This window comes from Parasteatoda tepidariorum, chromosome X1 (assembly GCF_043381705.1).
Source record: "Parasteatoda tepidariorum isolate YZ-2023 chromosome X1, CAS_Ptep_4.0, whole genome shotgun sequence".
Classification (NCBI taxonomy): domain Eukaryota; kingdom Metazoa; phylum Arthropoda; class Arachnida; order Araneae; family Theridiidae; genus Parasteatoda; species Parasteatoda tepidariorum.
This window is the reverse complement of record NC_092214.1, coordinates 6,170,268-6,189,327: the sequence shown is the minus strand read 5'-3', so window position 1 is coordinate 6,189,327 and position 19,060 is coordinate 6,170,268. Positions and strand designations below refer to the sequence as shown.

At 28.3% G+C, this 19,060-nt stretch overlaps 1 protein-coding gene across 1 annotated transcript in view; it reads left to right on the top strand.

Annotated features, from left to right (window-relative positions):
* Positions 1 to 4,563: 4,563 nt before the first annotated feature.
* LOC107440098 (cholecystokinin receptor-like) overlaps positions 4,564 to 19,060 on the top strand; it is a 122,570-nt gene continuing 108,073 nt past the window's right edge. The window contains exon 1 of the mRNA XM_071187641.1: positions 4,564 to 4,694. The gene's annotated coding sequence lies outside the window, so the exon portion shown is untranslated. The remainder of the gene's footprint in view (positions 4,695 to 19,060) is intronic.

Below are 19,060 nucleotides of genomic sequence, written 5' to 3'. Positions count from 1 at the left end.
TAGAAATAAATCCATTTGCTCTCCTCTGAAAGTTAGCATTTATCCAAGAAGAAAAAAATGCTAGATAATGGCACTTTCTTTAGCGTTAAAATAACAGTTGACTTCAAAGATAATTGCTGTGACAATATATATTAAAAGGCTATCTTGTGATTTATTTTGATCTTGCACTGGAGATTTTAATGGCAACTGAACGCTTAAAACCATCGATTTAAAATATTGATTCGAATTTAAATATTTATAGCATGTTTTTTCTGATAAACAGGGTTAATATTGAAGACTTTAAAATTCTTAAAAAAATTACAAAAAGCCTCTAAAATCCATAAAGAATGAACTAAGAATGAAAAATAATAGCTTTAAAAATTTTTAAAAAACAATTTTTATATAAAATTTTTTTTCAAAAAATAAAACTCGTTGCTAGTATATTTATAAATTTAATAAAAAATAAGTAATAATTGAAATAAATATGTAACTTAGGAACAGAATACAATATAAATAAATACCCGGTAAAAATAAATTAGGATTTATTAATTATATATTATCCAATGTATCGATATCCTTAAAATTGAAAGAATGCCTACTGTCCAAAAGCAATTTCTTATATCTTGAAAGCTCTGACAAGCATCAACATTTGTTACAGAAATATATTTAAAATTTGAAGTTTCAGAGCAAAATTTATACTAATTTATAAAAAGAAATAAATTAATTCAGAAGCAAAATGATCTTAAATTTAAAGATATTAAAAATTCATAAAAAAATGACTGAAAAAGAAAAAGAAGTCTAAAAAAATTATCAAAAACCCACGAATGATGTCCTACAAAGAAAAAAACTATAAAAAAAAGAGAAAAAAAAAGAAGGAACGAAAAAAAAAAACGCATTTATCGACAATATTTTAGGACCTCTAATAAGTTACGAATTCATATGAGTTTCTTTTTCAAATTAAACGCTTTGATTAATAAATTAAATCAAACGCTTTGATAGTTAATGTAAACGTTTTAATAGTTAATGTAATAACACTAAACTAAATATTTTCTTTAGAAACGTTGTAAGGGTGGGCAGCAAATCTTGTTTTCTATTTTATCATATTGTTGAAATTAAAAAGGCCTCATTTTAGGGGCCGGTGCTCGAAATACTTTCTTTTAAATCAAAATTATATAATCTGAAAAGAAGATTTATTTAAGCATCTTCAAGCTTATAGCCGTCGTTGAACAGTCGACCCATTTTCGAGCGTACGACTACTAGTGTTCAACTTCGTAGCCTTGCAGTTTTGAACCCAATCCAGAAGACAAAGGAACTCTTGGATCAAGTATTGGGAGAAACTTGCCTCCCTGGAGGATTTTTTAGTAGAACTAATCCGCATTTGCTTTGCATAGAGAGGAAAACCACAAAATCTCCGACGGTGAGTCTGATGGCATGGGGACTCTAACCCATGAACCGTCTACCACTGAGGTTATTTTACATCAGTATTGTTGCTGATGCGAGCCGGGGGCGGAATATGAATCAACCAGCCATCGTTGGGATTCGAACTCGGGGCACCTCATTGGGAGGCGAGCGCTATTACCCCTGAGCGACCACTGCCCTTAAGTGACTATTTAAGTGATACTTTTTAAACACTTAATCTCTAATTTATAATGGTCATTAATGATGTGCGTAGGCTACCGGTTAAGTGGAAAATTCCAGCATAGCTCACAATTCTGTGCATTTTCAGGTAAAATATGCAACATGAGGATTAATATATATTTCACCTAGGTATTGTATACAATGACAAATGTTCTTTAGGCAATATCGGAGTTATAAAAGACAGAAACAGTGCATTATTGTTTTCGTTTTCTTGCTTGAAAAAATATTCCTCAGCTGACACACTTTTTACTTTAACTTGCTTATTTGATTATTATTACTAGCAGTCAATTAGAAAAATATCAATGCAGGGAATACCGGACAATTGCCTTCACAATTTAAAAAACATCAATATAGAAATTCCGGGTAAGTGAATATTAGTCAATGGCCCACATATCCTTGCCGGATTTATATGCCTGTTAATCCGATTATCATTAATAGCACATGGCAATAAATAAAAATATTTGCTTGTCTTATTTAGAACAATACAAATTTGCGAACATACTTGCTGCATCAAAAAATTACTTTAACTAATACTTATAAAACGCAATCATACTAATTAAATGCATTAAATATCTAAATTTCCTACTTTCCCGGTTTGTCACTTGCATTGTATGCAATATCTATCCAATGAGAGTTATGTTCAATCATTTCCTACTTTGTCGCAATCGATTTTCGGTATACTTAATGCCGGATATCCCACTTTGAGCTTGAATATATAAAATATTAAAATGAAACGATAGTATTAAATTTGAACGTGGGGGGGGGATCAGAAAAAATGCTAAGTTGTTCGTTTTTAGGAATAAAACTCGCAGAAAGAGAATATTTAAAGAGTCTAGCAAAAATTCTGCTTTGGTTTGCTTGATGAATTAGATTTTAAAATTTATTTGGAATACATAAATCTGGAGTTTCTGGTAATAAATAGGAAAAGATTTTTCCCTTTTTTTTCACGTGTTTTTTTGGAAAGAATTAATTATTTATGAAGTATCATCAGTCTGCACTGCTGGAAATTTTTTGGAAAAAATGGTTAAATAGCAATATACTTAAATGCTTCTGTACCATATTCAAACAGAACAGTCAAATAACCATAAATAAGATAGTAATCAAACTGTTAACTGTGAGAAAAACTGTTTATTAACTGCTTTCACCTAATACTGTTAAACAACCAGAATTTTATCGCACCAACTATGCCCACCTAATAAAGTCACTTAGTTCCTTGACACAGCATGCATATTATGGCCGAGAGGGCTAATCTGTCAGTCTTATGACTTACAGAACCGGGGTTCGAATCCCAGCGTTTACATCACTATAATGCCGCAGTTCCCTTCAACACTTGATGAGTTTCCAGTGTCCTGCATTCCCAAATTTCAACCCTGCACTCTTCAATGTCCATTTCCTAACTAAAAGCCTAGTTCCTGGACCCAGTTAAATTACCTTTTCGCGGTATTGAAACCATGCTAATTGTAAATGGTTAAAAAACCTTGTAGTTCTGTATTCATGATTTTTTAAGCATACTAGTTGTAAACAGTTTCAAAACCGTCAAGGTAAAAAATGTTTTTTACCGTAAAATTTACGGTTAATTGGATGGACAGACTGCTGCCGGTAATTTTATCATAATTTTGAAATGAAAATTCTAACAGTGTGAAAGTTAACTTGAAGAATTTATTTAATTTCAGATGTTAAGGAACAGTTGATTGTTAATTTATTTTTCTTCAAAAATATATTCTTTGCTTCATTAAAATAAAATTTTGATCTTTTAGTTTGAACCAAGGAATCACAGAATATTTCCACTCTAATAAAAGTGTTACTGGCAATGTTTAAAAGGGCAGAATTTACAGTATACCAAAGCATTTTAAAGTATGCATATTGTTTTTAGGTAAAATATGATGTAAGGCAATTTTCAAGTACATTTTCTAGGTATTTTATGTAACATTAAATTAAAAAATTCTAGTTCCGCAGCTGAAATTTTTTTATTTCTTTAAATTTATCTTTAAAATTTTTGCGCGCAAAGATATTTATAGGCTTTTGATACGAGTCATTGTTACAGAAATGGATTCTTCAAAAAGATCACTGAAAATCGGCCCTAAGAAGCCGGAGAAAACTTTTCAAAGAATATAAAGAAACCTGATGAGATTTGGTTGGTGCATTTATTACCCATTTGCGTCTAGTGTCCTTTTAAAAGGACGGTTCCTTTGCTGCAGACAGAAAAAATGTGATAGCACTAATGTTCCATTATTAGGATTAATTTGCAGAAACGAGATAGTCCTATCTATCATGGTATATTAATAATTGAATTTGGGTATGAAATCAAAGTGATTGCTGCCTTTTTAAGGCTAAAGTGGTAGGCAACAGATCGAAATATCCACTTGCTAGAAATTTAAATGTATAACTACTATTTTTATATCGGTGATTTTCACATATAGGTAGGTCACTTTTTGAGGTCGGACATTAATAGATTAATAATTTAAATAACGAAAAACGTGGTCATATGCTTTGATGTCTTTTCTTAAAAACTTAACAGAAATTTAGCTAAAATAGTCCCCTAAAGTTGTTTGTCGAACAAATTTAAAGCATTAAATTCGTCTCATAACTGTAAAAAAGTGAGAAAAAATAAGAAAGAAATTATGATGGATTACTAGAATCGCGAAAATCATTGGAATAAAAGTCGTCTACACTAAAATGTCTATCTAATAAGCACTCTGTCCGTCTATTTTGTATTCTTGTGAGATCAGGAAAAGAAAAACATTCTCGAAGCGTAGACCTAATCCGTCTGCCAAGATTTTTCCCAAAAAAGTTTCTTCACCGATCAGTTTTAAAAGTAAGGAAAAGAAATAAAGAAAGAATCAGTTAAGAGCTGTTTGGGACTTGTCACAACTGTGCCGAAAAATGCCAAAACTATTTCGACTTCTTGCTCGAAATGGACGTTACTACGCATGCGTAGAAGGCGCTGACAAGCATCTCTGATCCCCTTCCCCTGTGGAACACGAGGAGTTAGTACTTCGGGAGTCAGGAAAGCTACTCCATTCCCAAAAACAGGAGAACATCTCCCGCCTTTCGTCAAGTTAGCTGATTTGAAAGTGGTGAGAAGTTCTTCTTATCGCACTATTATTATTTTCTCCTTTTTTGTTGCACATTGAAAACTAAGAACTTTTACTAAATTGATCTTTATTTTTGATTGTTGTTTATAAATTAGTTATAAAAATTTTAGTATGCAAAATTTATTGAAAAATATTGAAAATATTTATTTTATAAATCAAAAATGCTACGCAATGTGATAGGGTTTAATATAAAAAATTTTGTCAAACAGGAGACAAACATAATAAGAAAGTAGGTACATAACTGTGACTGTCATAAAATTTTTTTAAACTTTTGCGCAATTATTTTTAAATAAAAGCGACAATCTTATCAAAACGTTAACGTTTTTATGAGAAATTACGAAATTAATTGAAAATGCATTGAATTAGGTGTAATCGTTTGCATTACGTGTTGAATAAATAATGAAATAATTTATAACTTCTTTAATTTTTTTCAGAGGGGTATTTGTCACTTTTTTAAATTAATTTTTCTTATTTACTTAATCCTCAAATAAGCACACAACTGAGAAGCCTTAAAAACATTTTTTTTACAATATTTGACAATATGCAAGGTATCATACCAAAAAATATGTTGACACTTAAATTCGGTATTTTCTATTGACGAAAAGAATGGAATTAGCTTTCTCAAATTTTAAACATCCCCCCCCCTCCTTAAAACGCTTTGCAAAGCCCTTAACACTTATAACTATCTAACTTTAAGCGCAATATTTATTCAATATATCACCATTTCGGTAAATCTATGTTCATTTTATGTTCAATGAAGTGCAGAAAATTAAAAATCGAAATGATTTATTTTGAATTTTATTTTATTGCATTAATCTTTAAAATATTTAAATAAAGAGGTTTTCAAATTAAGTTTAAAAAACTTGAATGCATCATATTAAAAATTACACTTAACAGAGATGAAATAAGCAATAATTTGTTAAAATTTTTTTCTCCCCATTTTCTATTATTTTTCGCTGTTTTGCTCTTCAGACAACATTAAATTATATCAAAAAGCTTTCTTGGTCTTTTCCTTTAAAATTAGTAAGTTTTTTTTTGTACGAACAAAAAATTGTGTCCCTTTTTTGCGTGAAAAAAAATGTTTATTTGACATTAGCCTTGTAGTAAGATATCAGGTTCATATACTGGATGATCCGTAATCATATGCCTTTAATATATGTTTTTAGAACTTATTTAAAGACATAAATAAAAAAAATAATTTCTATTCTTAATACATATTTTTAAAATCCTTGTCAATAATTAAGCTGTAGGGGGCTACAAATTAATGTTTAAGGGTGCAAAAAAAGGTTTTATCAAAAAATATTAAATTGAGTTTGATTGCGGAAATGTCATTATCCGCAGTACGGTAATTTTACTGAAATTTTTTCTCCGTTTTATATTTCCTCAACACATCTGTCATTTTTTTTCCTCTGTAAAATTATTACTATGCATTCTTAAGATAGAATATATTTTTTGTCTGCTGTTATACTTTTTAACGATAACGTGTGGAGCATTGCACTGTCGATGAAAAAACAATAGTACTTGTAAGAAAAGGATAGTCATAATGTTTTTTTCCCAACCAGAAATGCTATTACTATACAGCTCGGTACTATACAGCTTACTAGAATTCTTTTTTTCCGTGCTATATTTCCTCAAAACATCTTCCATTATTTTTTCTTCTTCTGTAAAATTATTTTTATTCATTCTTTTGTCATAATTTATTTTTCGTCTGCCATATTAGTTTTAAACTATAGCGTGTGGAACATTGCACTGATGGTGCAAAAGCGTTAGTACTTAAAAGGAAAAATTGGTTAGTTACTATGTTTTTTTTTATTTATCAGAAATGCCTTTACCGTACAGCATGGTAATTTTACTAATTTTTTTTTACTCCGTATTAGATTTCTTCGACACATATATCATTATTTTTCCTTCTTCCGTAAAATATTTTTATTGATTCTTTTGTTACAATTCATTTTTCGTCTGCCGCTTTAGTTTTTAATTATAAAGTAGGATAATTATTTTAACATAGGATAATTATTTAATTATTACGTAGGATAATTAATTTAGTTATAACGTAGGAATATTGCCCAGCCGATGCGAAAACAGTAGTACTTGTAAGGAAAGGATTGGCTAGTTTTAAATATTTATCTGAAAATTAAACTAAATAAACAATGCTGAAAATTAAACCGATTTTTTTTCAGAATTTAAAATGCATTTAAAATCAAACTGGCAAACTTTTTAAAAATTTAGCCAAGAGCTAAAGCGTAAGTTTACTCCTTCGATAAAATTAATATTCTTCAATTTTGAAAATATCTGTTAGACATATTCCACGTGAGTATATTTAAAACAATTCCAAAATAAAAATATTTAAAAATTTTTAATAACTGTAATATTACAAAAGTTATGAAAGGAAAACATTTGATTTCTATCAATTTAATCTCAAAATCTTTAATGAACGATTAGAGTGACTGTAATTTAAAGAAAATATTGAACATATAACGAAGGTAGCATATTTTAAATCTGTTTGCTTTTCAAAAACTGTAGAAATACTATAAAAGTTTTTTTAAATGAAATACAAACTTCTTCTTTTATTGAAATTTGTGTTGTAAACAAATATTGAGTTATATGCATCCAATATATATTAATTTTAAGAAATGCTTGCTTTGAAATATAATAATTTGTTTTATCGTAAATTTTTAAACTTACCCCATTTCTCAAATAAAATTAACAATTAGATGAATTCTAGAAATATAGTATTTCAATCGGGTTTTTTTTCCAACTTTTCATTTAAAGTTCATAAATCTATTGATTGTTTTTTTAAAAAAATATTTAAAGTTATTTAAAAATCCCAATAGTTTCGAAGTTTTAACTTAACAGTTTTCTACTCAAAAAACAAGATCTTTTTTAACAATTATACATTGTAATGCCTTTGTTTATTAATGAGAGCTTTTAAGCATCTTTAATATGCAATGGTGATACTTATATGAAATAGTTTTATCAACTATCCAGTAGCGTACGCAGAATTTTTTCAAGGGGGGTGTTCATAATTTTCTGAAACTACTAAAAGAAATTCGAGTATGTAATAAAGCAATATTATTTCCCTAATTTAGACAGCTGGATAATTTTGACTTCTTATTTAGACAACATTGTTTAGTTAAATTTTGATTTGATTTTTTAAGTTTACGATCATAATGTAATATCTTCTTGCATGTAATATCTTCTGAAAAAAGTCCAATGTCATACGGGTGGGAAGTGACACTTTGAGGGCCACTTTTACATTTATCAGATTTTGTTATGCTAGAAACATTTTCTTCAACGGGAGTATCACATTTCCGTACAACAGAAAAACTTATATTGGTATTAGATGCTGTCACCTCACTAATTTCAGGTCGTGATTTTCTCTCAAAATGATTAAAAATTGTTAAATTCTTGCGTTTTGATATCCTAAAGATCAAGATCTGTGCCAATATNATCCTAAAGATCCAAGAACAGCAAATATATATATATATTGGCACAGAAATATCCGCTATGCTACGATTTCAAAGTTTTGAGCTGGAATGAATAACTTCAACGAGAACAGTATCTCCTAAGGTATTGTTACTGATTTCTTCACTAGTCGAAATAGTGGTGACGACGGGTTCGGCGATTGAATGAATTTTTTGTTAAGACAAAACAAAGCAGATTTAGCGACAAGCGGCAGAGATAACTCTTAGTCTGACTAACTAACACCACTAGCTAACTATTCAAGTTTTATCAGAGTACCTATCCAGTGTTGAATATCTACTCTTTCATCGCAATAGAAAAATAAATTGGAGGATGGGAAGGGGGTGCTGTGTTGACAGTAAGTTAAATCTCATAATGTACAACAGTTGAAAATCAAAATTCAAGTCTGGGTTATACATAACAATAAAATTGCAATTTGATACATAGTAATAAAAACAATTGAAGATAAAAGAAAATTATTTACACTATATGCAAGTACTAACTCCACTGTACTCCGTTCCCCCTTTTATATAATTTTTCACCGCATCTCCAAAATTCTCGAATTGTCTCAAAGACGACAGAACGTCTTGGATTCCAGAATCATCGCGCAAAGACCTCGCGAATGACAGCCAGTCTCAAAAACAATCGCGAATGGCAGGACAGAAAGGAACCAGTCCGTAACAGTATCACGTGAATTTGGTTTCAAAAGTACAACCCTATTATAGTAAATGTTTTCTCAGTATTCTGAGAAATACCGTGAGGAAAAAAAAGTAGGCATAAGGCAATTAAAAATATATAGTCTTAAAAAANCCGTAACAGTATCACGTGAATTTGGTTTCAAAAGTACAACCCTATTATAGTAAATGTTTTCTCAGTATTCTGAGAAATACCGTGAGGAAAAAAAAGTAGGCATGAGGCAATTTAAAATATATAGTCTTAAAAAACAGCCCACATAATTTCTACTAAAATTTTTATTTTTTCCATTTTGTCTGAGCTCAATGGGGGTGTTTAGACCCCTAAACCCCTCCCTTGCGTACGCCACTGCAACTATCATTGATTTACGCAGTTATGAATAACCACTTCAACTTAATAAGCTATCAAAATTTTGGAAAAAGAATTTGGCATTTTGTTTTAAATCCTAAACTTCAGAAATGTACACTAAATTTTGAACTAATGTGTAAAATTTTTTATTTCCAGCTACAAAAAACGTTGGAGTAATGATGCAAATTTATTATTTCTGTTTCTAATAGCGCTTTCCGAATTGGGAATCACTTGGGTCAGTTACTACTTCGTTTTCTGGTATGAAAGCAAGTTATTATATTGTAGTATACTTGGAGACTAAGGGATTGAAAAAAATAGTAGACTCTTATTTATCTTCATTTATTGTAATAAATTCTAATTATAGAGTAGGTTTAAACGAATTAGAGTGCTCTGAAAAGTCTAAAATATTTTACTTGCTAATATTTTTCAAAATGTTAAATATTTTCAAACCAATTTAAATTTTGTTAAATTAATAACTCATCTTAGAAACAAAAATGCATCATTGTTATACAAGTTTGAGGTTTATATTACTTTGTTTTAGTGTATAAGGAGTCGTTAGAATAAATATTTGCACACATTATTATTGCGAATGGTTTCCTTTCTATGTAAAAGTAAGTTTGGAAAAAAAGGAAACAAGAGTTAAAAAGTAAAGTTAAAATATGTTAAGAAAAAAAATAAATGTTTTATTCATTTTCATTAAAACTTTTTTTAAAAATTGAATCCTTTTATTCCACTTTAAAATTCATTAAAATGTAATATTTTATAACGTTAATGTTAATTTATCATTGTTTTATAAGTTTTTTCAGCTTATAATAGTTTATTTAATTATATGTGAAACAACTCTAAAAAATATTTTCACAACTTGCTATGAATTGCTATATTTTTATTGCTATATTGCTATGAATTTTGCCATGATTATTGCTATGAATTTTGCAAAGATTTCGAAAAGTACTTAATTACTTGGCAATTTTTGTTTCAAAGAGTACAGTAAATGGACTACGCGATTAGAAATTTATCGGAAAAAATGGTTAGATAACAATTTACTTAATTATCATTATACCATATTCAAACAAAAAAGTCAAATAACCATAAATAAGATGATATTCAAGCTGTTAACTGTGAGAAAAACCGTTTATTAACTGCTTTCACCTAATACAGTTAAGCAACCAGAATTTTATCGGACCAACTAGTCCCACCTAATGAAGCCACTTAATTTCTTACAGTTGGGCACATATTATAGCCGAGGGGATAAACTGTCACCGATGGAACGGAGGTTCCAGTCCCAGCGTTGACACTACAATATTTCCTCTATTCCCTTCAACACACTCGAAGAGTTTCTAGTGTCCTGCACTTTTGAGTTTGTGACCTTGGACTATTACAATACGATACTTTCATTCACGTATTAATGGCAGCACCATAAAGCTGCTTAACACAAAAATTCTAGTATTTCTCATCTGCTACGATAGGCGAAACAACCAGATAAACTTATTAAACCACATACCACGGTTGATTTAATAAAACTCAACCACAACTAATGCTCATTTCCTAACTAAATGCCTAGCTCCAATGATTTGTTAAATTTCATTTTTACGGTTTTGAAATCATGCTAGTTGTAAATGGTTAAAAAGTCGAATAGTTTTGTATTAATTGTTTTTAACCATACTAGTTATAGACGGTTTCAAAACAGTAAAGGTTAAAAACGTTCTTTATCGTAAACTTTACCATCACTTGGATCGACAGACTGCTAGTGGTTATTTTACTGTAATTTTAGAATAAAAAAATCTAACAGTGTACCAACATAACAATTTGAAAAAGTTAAAATTAAACTACATTATTTCGACCAAAAATTAGCTTTTCAATGAGACTTATTAACATGAAATGTACAAGCACAAAGCGTGCATGTGATTTCCCTCCCAGAAATATGCAATATGTATTAAATTTTATAATTTTAACATAAAATTAATCCGTTAGGATTTACACTATATGATATTAAACAATGATTTAATAAAGGATGCGATTTTCTTGATTAAAATCTAAGAAATTACTATAAAGGTGGAATTAAAATCATCAAACCTAATTAAGATGTAGCATTAAATTGGAAGGTAGTTTCATTAATCTCTTTTTACGATAATTGAAGAGGGCAGAACATTGATTGCAGTAAAAAGATTAAAAACCTTTAGATCAGTTTTAATTGGAGGTTAGGAAGTAGCTTTCATGTTTCTTGCAAGCTTTAATAAGCAACTTTTAGAAATGTCATCATTTTTATTTTTTATGCTTTTATAAACTGCTTTAGAAAAATGAGATTAGTTAATCAAGCCTATAAAATACCTCCTTTAGAAATTAAAAACAATGTTGTTAATTGTTTTTGTTAATAAAAGCTGCAAAATGTTTTGTAGTGTGTTAAAGCTTTATGTGAATTATTTATGCAATGATATCTCATTTAAATATTAATACATTATCTGTTGTATTTAATTCGAGGAAAAACTACCCTTTTCTGATATTAAAAAAATTACTACCAATGTCCTTTCAATTTACCGCAAAATTTGCTGGTTTGCAATCATTAAAAAAATCTGTCTCTTAATATTTTATGCAATAAGCGATCTTCTGCAATAAGGCATGACATGTTTTCTAGAACTACTGTTTGTGTGTGAACAGTAAGTTACACTGTGAAAAATAACTGTTAATTTTATTAAATAAAAGCATTTAAAAAAAGTTTAAAGATTAATACTGATTTTTTTTGTTATCATCGTTACCCGAGTACGTTTTTTTTTACAGAATTATCTTTGTATATTTGTTGGTTTAAAGCTGTTCTTCACACAAAAATTTTTCCTCGTTTTTCACTCTAATCATAAATGAATTAAAATTGTCAAAACTGTCAATTCAAATTCTAGTTTTTGCCATGCAGTATGCAGGTTTGCTTGTAATAACATAACTTTATCCTTCTTAAAAGCCTTTTATGTACCTTCTTTTACTTTTCAGCAATTATTTTATGCTTTTGAAAATCGTATAAATAAAATTGGCAATCGACTCCATTGTCAAATTGATACTCTACCTTATTATCTGTCTTTAGATATAATTTTTCGAGAAGCTAATTTTTAGTGGGGCTGGCTACGATAGTTTTTAACCATTTTTACAATTAAATAGGATTTGAATAAGTAAGACTTTTATGATAAAGACAGTTTAAGATTTTTCTTCGTAGCCGAGAACGAGAGCTGCAGTTGCTTGGGGGACAGAGCGGTCGCCATCCTATGAGGTGCCCCGAGTTTGAATCCCGGTGTTGATTGGTCATGCGAGTTCTGCTCAAGATTCGCACTGATCCCAATACCAACATAGTTATTTTATCGAGTTTTTTTTGTTATAATATCAGGGTTTATTTTAAAAATAACAGAGGTTTTTTTTCTTCTAAAATAACAGAATTTGTTTGTTAAAATAACAGGACTTATCTGCTTAAAACAGCAGGAGTTCGCTCTTAAATCACATGATTTTTCTGTGAAATAAATGGTTTTACACAGGCACACCAGATGACAATTTTTTCCCTAGTACATTTAACAATTTTCTACAGTGTAGAATTAAAGTGGTATAACGCTTCACTGTCACTTAAACGCGTTTTTCTCGAAACTGTATTATTTGAACTAGGTGAAAGTGAATACATTTTCCATAAATGTGAATCCATAGTGTCTATTTCTACGTAATATTTATTTCCATAGTACCCGCTTCTATGATGCTCATTTTCAATTACAAACTAATATTTTCTTTTACTTAATTTCAGTCGTAAAACCAGCTTTTTTCAAACATAGGAAACATTTATTCATCATGCTAAAGCTATACTTCATTTCTCTAAGGTATGTCTCAAGCACTCAGGCAATCTTTGAAACATGGAATTCTTTTTTTAAAGTCATGATTAAGTGTTCGAAATGACTGATCATTTTGCAGTGATGAAGAGCATATGTCATTGAGGAGCATTAATCTATTTGTTCTTGACAAAAATGCAAGGGGGTTAATTTGTTTCTTTTTATGACTCATGTGCAGTGATTTCGACTGCTGTAATTGATTGAACTAAATAACCCTTTAGATTGCATTCAGCTTTGTTTATCAGCGGGGAGTATTGTTTACCCATCTACAAGATTGATTGGGTTCCCCATGGAGGATCTTTTTCTTTTCTCTTACCTATTCTTTCCCAAATATTTATAAAGGAAATCAAGTGATTATGTTAGAGATTATATGATAATTATTTGCTCAAGGAGTTTATTTTCTTTGACAAAGGTATTTAAAAGGACTTAATTCACACACCGAGAAAAAAGTATGGTCAAAACTTCTAAAATATGGTAAAATTTACCAATTTACCGTGCTTCCAATTCCATAGGAACACTAAAAAGCTCGTTAATTTGTACAGAAGCATTTAGGTAATGATTTTCATAAATTTTATTGCAAAATATGGTTTTGTAATGTGTGATAAAATTTGATAAATATGGTAAAATTTTGTCATTTTACTATTGTAACACAGAGCATGGTATAAAAACCATTTAGTCGGTTAAATTTATTTTTCAGTTTCGTATTTTTTACTAAATATATGGCATTAAGATCTATAATTTGAATATCAGAATTTCCAGTAAACCGTTGCAATAGGAACAGACAAAATACTAAATGAAGGGTTAAAATACGTTAAGTTTTTTCCACTTATGTTCAGAATTATATATATATTTTTTTTACAAGAAAATGTCTTTACCCTACCGTACGGAAATTTTAACAGAAATTTTTTAATCGTTTTTTCTCCGTTACCAGAATCCTCCCTTTTTTCCCACCAATTTATTTCAAGTCAGTTTATTACGTATCATTCCTATACTTTTCCTGTTATTGCACAATATCTCAAAACCTGAATATGAAATTTGGTCTAGTGGTGTATAACACTATCCAATCATAAAATAGTTTAGATTTTCGAGCAAATTTACATCAGATTTGACCTGTTTCGATTCGCATTGTGAAAAAACGATCTTTGAAAAGAGCCAATGAAAAAGGATAATAATTTTTAGATAGATTCATTTCATAGAATTTACAAGAAAGAAAAAACTAAATGTTAATATCTTACTTTAATAGAAATAAACATCGAAAGATTCGCAGAAAAGCCCTTTTATGTTTGTTTAACTCAGCGATTCACTTCTTTCTACGTTATCAATTTTTATCCATAAAGAATACCATTCTGGAAAATGTCTATTCACTATATTAGGTAAAGAAGCGTTCTTGAAGAGTTGTTGAGTTTGTTGTCGAGTAAATCATTATAAAAACGTTTTCTAAAAGTTATTTCAAATAAATATGCCCATAAAATATAAGAATGTCTTTTGCGATTTATACCTTTGGGGTGGAAAAACCATTCATGTGATAGATTGCTTTTAAGTTTTATAGCTTTCAAAAAGCACAATACTTATTTATGAGCTTGGTTTGCTTTAATCTGTTTATAAAATTGAATATTATTGATATAGTTTCTCATCTAAGTTTTGAGAAAAATCATTTTGGTTTAGTGATTTTAAATTTTAATTTGACAAAAAGGCATTTGATATATTTTTACACAATCTTAAATCTGCTGATAGAAATATACCTTCCCCTTATTTTCATGGTTTTGTAAAAACTTCATTGTGAAAATGATTTAAAAGTAATTTTAATTAATATAAGTTTTGAGAAAAATTATCTTGATTTAGAGATTTTAAATTTTAATTTGAACAAAAAGCATTTGATATGTTTTTACACAATTTTAAAACTGTTAATAGAAATATCTCTTCCACTTATTTGTATGGTTTTGCAAAAATTTTCTTGTGAAAATGATTTAAAAGCAATTTTAATTGATCTAAGTTTTGAGAAAAATCATCTTGATTTAGTGATTTTAAATTTTAATTTGAACAAAAAGCATTTGATGTATTTTTACATAATCTTAAAAACAGTAAATAGAAATATCTCTTCCCCTTATTTTTATGGTTTTATAGAAAAATATTATGTTAAATTTGGAAAAGAAGGGGAGGGAGTTCATGCTTGAAAGTTTAACTTTTTTAAGTTTCATACAGTGAAGCGGTTGACTAATTTAAAAGTTAAAGAAAAGATGATTTGTTTTTATTGCGTGTTTCATGAACAAAAAGTATAGTTTTGAAAAATCATTTCGATACAGTTCATTCCATAATTTTAATTGCTTGTGTATGGGTGTTCTAAAAATTTTTTTTAATAAAATGTTCCAGTTAAATACTACAAAAGTTTAATCTTTTTGAACAGTAATGGTGTTTTATAACTACAGTACTATTAATATATGTTTAGAATTCGACCAAAACAAATGTAGATTTTAAAACTTTAAAAACAAATAATTCAAAACAATTTAATCTGATTAAAATGCTACAAGCTTTTTGCTAAGAATTAATAATTATATTTTAATCTGATTGAAGCTTTTGCCAAGAATTAAAGAGTTACCATTGCTGTTTTTCGTACAATTTTTGATATACTCAAATGAACGTAATGCGTGGAAACAACAATATATGTTTAGAATTCAACCAAAGCAAAGTTGATTTCAAAATTTTTAAAATAAATAGTTCAGGACATTTTAATGTGATTAAAATATTATTTTTTCGGTAACTATAAAATAAGTCTTCAAGCTTTTACTAAGAATTAAAGAATCGTCCTAGCTGCTTTTCCTGTAATTTTTGATAAGCTCTAATGAATGCTACGCGTTATTTCTCCCAAATTATTCATTTCATTTATTAAAACTAGAAATTCTTTTAATGCTAAAATGTTTTGCTGAATAAATATATAATTAAAGTTTGATAAATAAAGTAAAATTTAAAAGAAATATCGAATAATTTACTATGCTTTCATTTTACAATTCTTCATCGATCAATTTCAGTTTTCTGCCTTTAAAAACTATCTATTATATTATATGAAGGCAATAAATTACTGTAGGCACGTTTATCATTTATTTTCAGAATAAAATATTGAATGAAAACATTCATGCCAGAAGGAAATAAACGATGTAAAATAATTTCACGAACGAATGCAGTTATCATGATGTTTAGCACATGTTTTCCTTTCAAGTCCTATTATAAAAGATCTATCAATATTCTGAGCATAAATTTAACTGAATGAGAAAAAAGTGTATGAGGTATCAAATGATTATTTATATAAATAGTGGAGAATAATAGTTTATTTCCATCATTATGAAGAATTCAATAATATAGTTTTTAATATTCCTCTTCACTCCGAATTGGAGCATATGGCTTCTGTCCTAGCTTTCCATCTCACTCTAGTTGTGGCCAGATATTTTGCCTCTCTCCATGTTTTTCCTACTGTTTTCAATTCGTTTACAATCGTCCTGCACCAAGTATTTTTAGGTCTTCCTCTCTTTCTATTACCCAGAGGGTTCCAATCAAAAACTTGGTTTACTTTAAATTTTTCTGGTTTACGTAGAGCATGACTAATGCATTTTCATTTATGATTTTTAATTTCTAGATCAATTGGTTTCTGTTTTGCTTTTCTACGGATTTCCGCATTGCAAATTTTATGGAACCACTTGATGCGTAAGATTCCTCTTAAGCAGTTATTAATAAATACTTGAAGTTTTTTCATGTTATTTTTATTGCAGTTCCATGTCTCAGATCCAAATATTAGGGCAGATTTAACACTAGTATTGAAAAGTCTAACTTTCATATAATAATACTATCTATATAAATTAAGACAAATTCTCCATTGCTGATATAGACAGCACGGTATGAGGGAGGGTTGAAACACTAATAAAATAAATTATAATTAATTTCTCATCCTTTACACTTATCCTACACTTATTACAACCATTTTAAAGCTTTTGAATTTTAACACTCAAGTTAAAATATATATAGATATGTACAAAAAAAATTATGAAATTAATTAAGAGAAAATTAATTTTGCAAGATGCTTAGTAATTAAACCATCAATTTGGACTTATATAATTGCATTAAGTATTTTGGAACAAATGCATTTAGTATTTTCTGGCGTTTTCTTTTTAATTTCAGTTATAAACATAGCATTTTTGCAATAAATTTAAACTCTATAATTTATTTTCTCAGAATAAACATTGCTTAGTATATTCCATTTGATCCAGTAAAGCTTTTCTTTTGTAGAGAAAAACCGAAAGAATACATGATTTGACTAAAAATTTATTCAAATCTCTACCTAAAGGTACAAAAATGAATCAGAAAATGCAGAAAAATCTCCAAAATTTCATATTTATGTAATATATTTAACTCACAGCCGCGCAATGTAGGCGAAATTTCCTTTTACGTTTATTGAAATATGCTGTTTTAAAAGTGAATTCTGAATAATTTCTTACGAGTTGTTACTTTATTTTCCATTTTAAAATAAATAAATAAAAAAATATCTGAAGTGTCAGCAAAATGTAAAATTTTTCTTTATTGAGTTAACAAAGCCGAGTTTTGCAAGTATATGAGTGAAATGCTATGAAATTATGAATTATTCGTTCTTCAAATTATTACAATTTCTTTTTTAATAATGTCGTTATGGAATATACCAAAATTAAGGACAAAAAAATATGAAGGAAATAGCTGCTTGGGAAATATGGTCCCCATAGTTTGGTCAGGAGAGTAGTCCAAAGTTTGGACCCTTTAATGTAAATTTTACTTTCTGCTTATTTCGTCATATCTCAAGAAAATTTTATGTGAAAGGAAAATTTTTTGAGCACAATTATAAAATTTACTTAGCCAAAGATAGTTCCAGGCAAAAATTAAATTTTAGTAAGTATTTATTATTTCTTATCTTTTAAGTTTTATAGTTTTGTTATTATTTTTCATCTTTTTAAGTTTTTATTATTTTTTATTTTATTTAATAATAATCGATATAAGAATTTTGAAATGTAAGGCATGCAATTGTTTGCATTACTTTAAATAATGAATTTTCACATGACAAAATACGAAATTTGAGCAAAATTGGTCAAATAGTTCCTGAGAAATCAAAATTTAAAAATATGACTTTGTCAAAATTCAATTTCTCAGAAGCTATTCTATCAATTTCGCTCAAATTTTGATTTTTGCCATTTAAAATTGCATTCTTTAAAACAATGAAAAAAATTGCATGCGTTACATTTAAAAATTTTTTCTACTATTATTACGTAAAATAATAAAAATAATAAATATATACTAAAAGTTATATTTCGCATGGAATTATCTTTCGATAAACGAATTTATAATTCTGTGCAAAAATTTCTCAATTCGCTTAAAAAGTTCTCAAGATTCGGTGAATTACCCAAAATTAAAATTAACATTAAGGGGTCGAAACTTTGGACCGCTCATGTGATCAAACTAATGGGAACACATTTCCCATATACCCTCTCGCAGCTACCCTCTTTATTTTGGGGGTCAGAAAACTGAATTCGTCAAAAAAAGGTATGCTTATATGGGTCATTCTCACGAAAACTGTCATTTTTCAGTTCATAAAATCCCAAAAAAGTAAAGTGAATAAAAAGCTCTGAAACTTTTTATATTAATAGAAATATGTAATGGCATTATAAAGAAAGTATATATCCTATAAATTATACTTAATATTTAAATTAATTAATTTTTTAAATAATTAATTAATAATTAATTAATTTATAATAATTAATAATTAATTAATTAATTTAATAAATAAATTAATTAATTTAATAAATTAATTTATTAATTTTTTAATTTATTTTTCAAATTAATTAATAAGTAAATTAATTATTTTCACTATTTAAAAAGTGAGGGAATGACACTAATAGTGAGGGAATGATATTTTATTTTAATACATGTTTTTATCTAAGTTACATCTACCTAAAGTTTGAAAATGATAACATACTAAGTATA